At 39.6% G+C, this 7458-nt stretch overlaps 1 pseudogene; it reads right to left on the bottom strand.

Moving 5' to 3' along the window:
- Positions 1-6043: 6043 nt before the first annotated feature.
- On the bottom strand, positions 6044-6619 carry LOC114094816 (mitochondrial intermembrane space import and assembly protein 40-like; annotated as a pseudogene).
- Positions 6620-7458: the final 839 nt, after the last annotated feature.

Below are 7458 nucleotides of genomic sequence, written 5' to 3'. Positions count from 1 at the left end.
ATCCAAGAGATATGGGATAACATAAAGAAACCAAACCTACGAGTCATCGGGATAGAAGAAGGTACAGAGATTCAAACCAAGGGAATGAGTAACCTGCTGAAAGAAATAATTACAGAAAACTTTCCAGAAATAAAAAAGGAAACGGATATACAAATTGTAGATGCATACAGAACACCGAGCACACAAAATCACAGTAGACTAACGCCAAGACACATTGTTATGAAGATATCCAATATACAGAACAAAGAGAAAATACTAAAAGCTACAAGAGAAAGGAGGCAGATTACATTCAGGGGTAAACCAATAAGGTTAACAACGGATTTTTCATCACAGACGCTGAAAGCGAGAAGATCCTGGAACAACGTATTTCAAACACTGAAAGACAATGGATGCCAACCAAGAATTCTGTATCCAGCAAAATTAAGCTTCAGGTACGATAACGAAATAAAAATCTTTCATGATAAACAAAAGCTAAAAGAATTTGCAGCCAGAAAACCAGCATTGCAAAGCATCTTGAGCAAAACACTACACGAGGAAGAAATGAAAAACAATAACCAAAACCATCAGTGGGAAGTGCCTCTATAAAGACAGAGGGCGGGGGGAAAGCTAACCATGGAGAAACAAACTAAATTTAAAAAAAAAAAAGAAGAAGAAGATAAATAATCAAACATGGCTGGAAGTACAAACCATATATCAATAGTAACTCTAAACATTAATGGCTTAAACTCTCCAATAAAGCGACATAGGCTGGTAACACGGATTAAAAAAACAAATCCAACAATATTCTGCCTCCAGGAGACACATCTGATTGGAAAAGACATACACAGGCTGAAGGTGAAAGGTTGGGAAAAAATATACCATGCACACGGTCCTCGTAAGCAAGCAGGGGTGGCCATCCTCATATCGAATAAAATTGACTTCAAGACTAAATTAATCAAAAGGGATAAGGAAGGACATTATATACTGTTAAAAGGAACCATTCACCAACAAGACATAACAATTATCAATATTTATGCACCAAATAATGGTGCTGCGACGTTCATAAAACAAATTCTCCTCAAGTTCAAGAATCAAATAGACCACAACACAATAATTATGGGTGACTTCAACACACCTCTCTCACAATTGGACAGATCCTCCAAACAAAAGCTGAATAAAGAAACTATAGAACTCAATATCACAATCAACAACCTAGACTTAACTGACATATATAGAATATATCAACCATCATCAAGTGGATATACTTTTTTCTCAGCAGCACATGGATCCTCCTCAAAAATAGACCATATATTATGCCATAGGGCAACCCTCAGTAAATATACAGGGGTGGAGATAATACCATGCATTTTATCTGATCATAATGGAATGAAACTGGAAATCAATGATAAAAGAAGGAAGGAAAAATCCTACATCACATGGAAAATGAACAATATGTTACTGAATGATCAATGGGTTACAGAAGACATAAAGGAAGAAATCAAAAAATTCTTAGAGATAAATGAAAATACAGACACAACATATCGGAATCTATGGGACACAATGAAAGCAGTTTTAAGAGGGAAATTCATCGCTTGGAGGTCATTCCTCAAAAAAAGGAAAAACCAACAAATAAATGAGCTCACACTTCATCTCAAAGCCCTAGAAAAGGAAGAGCAAAACAACAGCAAATGTAGCAGAAGGCAAGAAATAATTAAAATCAGAGCGGAAATCAACGAAATTGAAACAAAAGAAACTATTGAAAAAATTAACAAAACTAAAAGTTGGTTCTTTGAAAAAATAAATAAGATCGACAGACCCTTAGCCATGCTAATGAAGAGAAGAAGAGAGAGAACTCAAATCACTAACATACGGGATGAAAAAGGCAATATCACAACAGACACTACAGAAATACAGAAGACAATTAGAAATTATTTTGAAAACCTATATTCCAATAAAATAGAAGATAGTGAAGACATCGATAAATTCCTTAAGTCATATGATTTGCCCAGACTGAGTCAGGAGGATACTCACAACTTAAACAGACCAATAACAATAGATGAAATAGAAGAAGCAATCAAAAGACTTCCAACCAAGAAAAGCCCAGGACCGGATGGGTATACAGCGAAGTTTTACAAAACCTTTAAGGAAGAATTAATACCAATACTTTTCAAGTTATTTCAGGAAATAGAAAAAGAAGGAGCTCTGCCAAATTCATTCTATGAGGCCAACATCACCCTGATTCCGAAACCAGACAAAGACACCTCAAAGAAAGAAAACTACAGACCAATATCTCTGATGAACCTAGATGCAAAAATCCTCAATAAAATTCTGGCGAATCGGATACAAAGGCACATCAAAAAAATTGTGCACCATGATCAAGTAGGATTCATCCCTGGGATGCAAGGATGGTTCAATATACGGAAATCAATAAATGTTATTCACCACATCAATAGACTTAAAAATAAGAACCATATGATCATCTCAATAGACGCAGAAAAAGCATTCGACAAAGTACAGCATCCCTTTATGTTCAAAACATTAGAAAAACTAGGGATAACAGGAACTTACCTTGACATTGTAAAAGCTATCTATGCTAAGCCTCAGGCTAGCATCATTCTCAATGGAGAAAAATTGAAGGCATTCCCCCTAAAATCTGGAACAAGACAGGGATGCCCTCTATCACCACTTCTATTCAATATAGTTCTCGAAACACTGGCCAGAGCAATTAGACAGACGAAAGAAATTAAAGGCATAAAAATAGGAAAGGAAGAACTTAAATCATCACTATTTGCAGATGACATGATTCTATACCTAGAAGACCCAAAAGGGTCTACAAAAAAACTACTAGAACTAATAAATGAATTCAGCAAAGTGGCAGGATATAAAATCAACACGCATAAATCAAAGGCATTTCTGTATATCAGCGACAAAACTTCTGAAACGGAAATGAGGAAAAACACTCCATTCACAATATCTTCAAAAAAAGTAAAATACTTGGGAATCAACCTAACAAAAGAGGTGAAAGATTTATATAATGAAAACTACAAAACCCTAAAAAGAGAAGTAGAAGAAGATCTTAGAAGATGGAAAAATATACCCTGTTCATGGATAGGCAGAACTAACATCATCAAAATGGCGATATTACCAAAAGTTCTCTATAGGTTTAATGCAATGCCAATCAAAATCCCAACGGCATTTCTTGTAGAAATGGATAAAGCAATCATGAAATTCATATGGAAAAATAAAAGACCCAGAATAGCAAAAGCAATTCTAAGCAGGAAGTGTGAATCAGGCGGTATAGCGATACCAGACTTAAAACAATATTACAGAGCAATAGTAACAAAAACAGCATGGTACTGGTACCAAAACAGGAGGGTGGACCAATGGTACAGAATAGAGGACACAGAGACTAATCCACAAAGCTACAACTATCTTATATTTGATAAAGGAGCTAAAAGCATGCAATGGAGGGAGGATAGCATCTTCAACAAATGGTGCTGGGAAAACTGGAAATCCATATGCAACAAAATGAAACTGAATCCCCTCCTCTCGCCATGCACAAAAGTTAACTCAAAGTGGATCAAGGAGCTAGATATCAAATCAGAGACTCTGCGTCTGATAGAAGAAAAAGTTGGCTCTGATCTACATATTGTAGGGTCGGGCTCCAAATTCCTTAATAGGACACCCATAGCACAAAAGTTGATAACAAAAATCAACAAATGGGACTTACTTAAACTGAAAAGTTTTCTCTCAGCAAGAGAAACAATAAAAGAGGTAAATAGGGAGCCTACATCATGGGAACAAATTTTTACTCCTCACACTTCAGATAGAGCCCTAATATCCAGAGTATACAAAGAACTCAAAAAATTAAACAATAAGAAAACAAATAACCCAATCAACAAATGGGCCAAAGACCTGAACAGACACTTCTCAGAGGAGGACATACAATCAATCAACAAGTACATGAAAAAATGCTCACCATCTCTAGCAGTCAGAGAAATGCAAATCAAAACCACCCTAAGATACCATCTCACTCCAGTAAGATTGGCAGCCATTATGAAGTCAAACAACAACAAGTGCTGGAGAGGATGTGGGGAAAAGGGTACTCTTGTACATTGCTGGTGGGACTGCAAACTGGTGCGGCCAATCTGGAAAGCAGTATGGAGATTCCTGGGAAAGCTGGGAATGGAACCACCATTTGACCCAGCTATTGCCCTTCTTGGACTTTTCCCTGAAGACCTTAAAAGAGCGTACTACAGGGATACTGCTACATCGATGTTCATAGCAGCACAATTCACAATTGCTAGACTGTGGAACCAACCCAGATGCCCTTCAATAGATGAATGGATAAAAAAAATGTGGCATTTATACACCATGGAGTATTACGCAGCACTAAAAAATGACAAAATCATAGAATTTGCAGGGAAATGGATGGCACTAGAGCAGATTATGCTTAGTGAAGCTAGCCAATCCCTAAAAAACAAATACCAAATGTCTTCTTTGATATAATGAGAGCAACTAAGAACAGAGCAGGGAGGAAGAGCAGGAAGAAAAGATTAACATTAAACAGATACATGAGGTGGGATGGAAAGGGAGAGAAAAGGGAAATTGCATGGTAATGGAGGGAGACCCTCATTGTTATACAAAATTACATATAAGAGGTTGTGAGGGGAATGGGAAAATAAAGAAGGAGAGATGAATTACAGTGGATGGGGTAGAGAGAGAAGATGGGAGGGGAGGGAGGGGGGATGGTAGAGGATAGGAAAGGTAGCAGAATACAACAGTTACTAATAGGGCATTATGTAAAAATGTGGATGTGTAACCGATGTGATTCTGCAATCTGTATTTGGGGTAAAATTGGGAGTTCATAACCAACTTGAATCTAATGTATGAAATATGATATGTCAAGAGCTTTATAATGTTTTGAACAACCAATAAAAAAATTAAAAAACAAAATGAAACAAAAAAAAAAGTATCAAGTATAATTTCAAGTTATAGTAAATAGAACCATGTGGCGTCCATGTAGGTCTATACCAGTGACACCCAGGGAGAGCCCAGAGACAGGTTCGCCCACACGTGTGAGTGCTGTTGTGGAGACAGTCCTTAAACAGCGGCAAACATGGTGGGGAACTGGCTATCCACATGGAAAAACTGAAGCTGGACCCACCCCCTGCGTGGACCCTCTCTCATCCACGGAACATGGTAGAGGAGAGTGTGGCGGCAAAGTCACTCATAAGTCCTCTGGAAGCAGGAAGAGGTCTGACTTTATTGCACAGTCACCATGTATACACACTCAGGCAGGAGCTAAGCGGATTACAGGCAGCCACCAATGCAATGTCTGTTCACTGTCCTTGCAGAGACCAATCGAGGAGTGGGCCGTGGAGAAGTGCAGGGACTGCCACACACGGCCTCATGCCCAGGGCTGCCACTCACATGCCCAGCACCAGGGGAGTGGCCTGCCACTCAGATGCCCATAGCATGCCACGTATGCAGTACTGCATGCACCTGTCCCCACAGTACCCTACAAATGTTCCAAAACAAAACCCAAGGAATCTGAGTTTATTCTTTTAGACCATGAACCTGGAGACAAGGGTCCTTTGGACATCTCCTGGACATCTCCTGGTCATGGGTGATAACTTCTCTAGAGTGCCTACCACTGAGACCATCTGCTCGTTCCTAAATCATGCCTGTGTTTATTTATATCTGTTTATGCCACTTTTTTTCCCAGATGATTCTATAAATTCACCTCCTAGACTGGCGGTGTGTGTTTTCATTTTAGTCAAGACTGTGACCAAAGACGTTCCCCCATCTTGTGAGTCTCAAGTTGTGTCTCATCTTATTTCCTTCGTTAGTAATGAGCATAAATATATTATGAGCATAAACATATCAATGAGCAAAAATATCTCATACAGTGCATAAAAAGCATGCGTTTCCTTTTCTCTCATGAGACTTTAGCCAGTTTAAAATTTTTCTTTACCTTCTTACGATATCTTTTCCTGATTCTGAAACTTCTTATCATAGAAAATTCTGGGACCCCATGGTGTCAGGGGGCCAGGTCACCCCGATCATCAACATGAGTCATTTTGTACATTACAGTGCACACAGCAGGAGAGGAAAGACACTTTCTCGGAGGGTGGGTGACTCAAAGGCTCTCTGCAGAAGGTCCACGTCACTCTGCAGACGAAAAGCTAGAACCCGGGGCCTCAGGGCCTGCATTAGCTGGAGTCCACCCCGTCTTTGGTCACAGTGGCCTCGGGGGGAGCCGTTGGCTCTCCGTGTTCTGCTGCCTTCTTCTCCTCCTCCTCCTCCTCCTCGTCTTCCTGGGGATAGAGGTCGGGGTACTTCTGCATGCATTCCTGCATGGCCCAGAACTGGTCCACACAGTCTGACCCCTTGATGTCCTCTGTGCTATAGTGGAAGCAGGAAAAGGCCGATTTGAACTGTTCCCCACAGGGGCCGCTGGCCATGCCCCCCAGGCACGGGCAGTTCCAGTTAATGTCTCCGTTTGGCAGTATCAAGCCGTGTTCCTCATATGGATCATTGGGGTCATCGGCCACCAACTCTGCATTGCTGGGAGTTTCATGGTCTTCTTTGGTCACAAATATGATGCGATCTTTCCTTCCTGCCGGCAGTAGGCCATGGCGGCGGGCCTGGCGCCTCGGACCCTCGCGAGCGGTGGCGGCAGCGGCTACTACCCCTTCACGCCGTGACCTCGCTCTCCTCGGGCCAGTTACTTTAGTCTTGACAGATGGATCATTCATAGGTGCCAGAGAAGAAATGGCTGGCCTTCATTCTGAAGCAAATTATTGAGATAGGATGATGTGCTTCTCATGAGCTTCCACTGATTCAAAAACCAGTGTTTTGACTTTTATAAGACTCATTGTTAGAAGTAGAAAATGACTAAACATAAAGGAGTAGGAGTGTGCCTGCAGTATAAAAAGCCGTATTCTTGATATATATTTAGTGTGATAATATAAATCATTTTATTCTTTGCCTATTGTTAACATGAGACAAAAGTTAAGAATTTTAAAGATATTTCTCAACATTTTAAAGACAATCCTTTTCTAATTATAGATTTAAATATTTTGTTATTTCATCCTAGAAAAGAGCTAATTTCACTGGGATTTGATTGCTCAAGATAATTCTCAGAAAACAATGTGAGTGGTTTTCAAATTTGTATTTTATACATCAGCCATCCTTGAAGTCATTTATGTTTTTGAAATATATCCACTTAATCTAATTGCCTAATATATATCATAGTTCATACTAATCCCTTATAATTTCTGTTAGTAGTGAGGTCCATGTCCCTCACTGAAAACATTTCAATACTTTCTGCCTTCTGGAAGTATGAAATACATTATAATGATTGCTTTGCTGCCAGATAGTACCATAGTTCATCTGTCCTTCCATGTTTCAGGCCACACTGCCTCCTTTGCCTCACTGCTGGTGCATTTGGGTATGATTATTAAGTAAAAATAA

The sequence above is a fragment of the Marmota flaviventris genome, chromosome 11 (assembly GCF_047511675.1).
Source record: "Marmota flaviventris isolate mMarFla1 chromosome 11, mMarFla1.hap1, whole genome shotgun sequence".
NCBI classification, from domain to species: domain Eukaryota; kingdom Metazoa; phylum Chordata; class Mammalia; order Rodentia; family Sciuridae; genus Marmota; species Marmota flaviventris.
The sequence above is the reverse complement of the archived record's forward strand: the minus strand, read 5'-3'. Positions and strand labels throughout refer to the sequence as shown.